This window comes from Kryptolebias marmoratus, unplaced genomic scaffold (assembly GCF_001649575.2).
Source record: "Kryptolebias marmoratus isolate JLee-2015 unplaced genomic scaffold, ASM164957v2 Scaffold69, whole genome shotgun sequence".
NCBI lineage: Eukaryota > Metazoa > Chordata > Actinopteri > Cyprinodontiformes > Rivulidae > Kryptolebias > Kryptolebias marmoratus.
Window position 1 is genome coordinate 1 of NW_023665803.1, and position 1,876 is coordinate 1,876.

Here is a 1,876-nt window from a genome sequence, read left to right on the forward strand (position 1 = left end):
GTTTAGAGCTCCTAACAGGACCGGGTTTAGAGCTCCAACAGGACCGGGTTTAGAGCTCCAACAGGACCAGGTTTAGAGCTCCAACAGGACTGGGTTTAGAGCTCCTAAACTCCGGGGGGATTCTATGGGGGGATTTTTTCAGTTTTTGTTGAATCTCGTCTCCTTCAGTCTGTTCCTGATGGACACGCAGGTCCGATGTTTTCTGTGGTTGAAAACCTTCTCACTGGACCTTATGGAAGACCGCTGATTCTCGTTGGCTCTCATCAACGTTTCTGCAGGAATTTGAAGGTTTTGATGTTTTTATCTGAAGTGATTCTGTCTACAAACGTCTCCTGGCTGAAAGTTCGGAGTAAAACCAGCCTGGAAATGGCAGCCAGGCAGTTTCTGGCAGTTTGACCTGCTGCCCACAACCTCAAACCATGACTGTGAGCTAAACTTAGAGAACCTCAGACCACGGCTGCAACCGAAGCCGTTTGCTGTCGTGTTGGAGATGAGGAGGAATGTTACGTAAAGAAGCATGTTGTGGAGTCTGACAGCAGGACCGGCAGCCTTCAGCTGCGCCTCAGTGACAAGGAAAAACCCTCCAGTGTGGAACGAAGTGAGAGGAGAAACCACAGGAACCACGGCTGGAGAGAAACCTTCAAACCCTGAGATCTGCTGGTGTTTCCTCCTGCAGGAGCAGAGATGTGGGAGGGATGGAGGAGGAAGTTCACGCAGCCTCATGGATTCTCCAGGGAGGCAGGGACGACGATGATGATGCTGATGATGACCTGGGTGTGATGTCAGCAGGAAGGTTCCACCCTATTTAAACGGCTTTTCACGTCCTGATGGGAGAAAGGCTCCAGCAGCTTCTCCTCAGAGGAGCTCAGGAGGTTCTGACTGAAGGAAGGAGTCTTCATCATCGTCACAGGAAGCATCAAACCGTCTGACAGGTGAGTGACCTTCGTTCAGAGGAACCAAACTGAAACAAGCTGCTCAGATCAGCCACAGCAGGAAGTCATCCTTTTATATCAGTCAGGTTCTTCAGGTTCTTCAGGTTCTTCACGTTCTTCACGTTCTTCAGGTTCTCAGAAATGGAAACACTGGGACAAATCATCTTAAACTCAGGAATCAGAAGTATTAGAGGTCTGGATGGGTCTGGATGTGGGTCTGAATCCCCCTGAAGGCCCCAGGCTGACAGTTCTTATGGTTCTTTAGATTCTCAAACAGAAATGTAAATGTTGAGAACAGGTTCCGATCTCAGTTTCCTGATCCTGCTTGTTTTGTTGTTTTGTGGATCATTTTATTGGTCTGTCTCTGTCCTACATTTTGTCCTAACGACAGAATTCCTAGAAAGCTTCTGTGATTCTTCTCATATTTATTTATTAAACGTTGGAGGAAAAGACGGAAAAACAGATTCAGGTTGGCGTTCATTTTAATCTCCTCTTTATGAGCTGCTTTGTTTTATTGTGTTTCTAAAATCACTGATATGTTCATTAATTGGAAATAAGTTTCCTGGACCTCAGACCGCCTGCTTGTCGTCTTATCAGACTCAGGAATGCAGTTTGATGCTGTGATTCGTCTAAAAACTGCTTCTCAGAATCCCTGAAACCCCAGAGTAATCACAAACCTGGAGCCGTAAACAGCGTTTAACGGGTCAGAACCACTTTGTGTCTTCTCCAAACTCTAATCCTGGTTTCTGGCAGCGCAGCTCCAACCGTAATCAACTTTAATTCAGCCGAGAGACGCGAGTCCCCCACCAAGGGACGTCTGTCCTAGTCTGTCCCAGTCTGTCCCTGTCTGTCCCAGTCTGTCCCAGTCTATCCCGGTCTATCCCTGTCTGTCCTGGTCTGTCCCAGTCTGTCCCTGTCTGTCCCGGTCTGTCCCAGTCTGTCCC

The 1,876-nt window shown here is 48.0% G+C and overlaps 1 protein-coding gene across 1 annotated transcript in view; it reads left to right on the plus strand.

Moving 5' to 3' along the window:
• The first annotated feature begins 899 nt into the window (after positions 1–899).
• The window catches only part of pthlha (parathyroid hormone-like hormone a), a 15,162-nt gene continuing 14,185 nt past the window's right edge, over positions 900–1,876 (plus strand). Inside the window, exon 1 of the mRNA XM_017442122.3 lies at positions 900–932. The gene's annotated coding sequence lies outside the window, so the exon portion shown is untranslated. The remainder of the gene's footprint in view (positions 933–1,876) is intronic.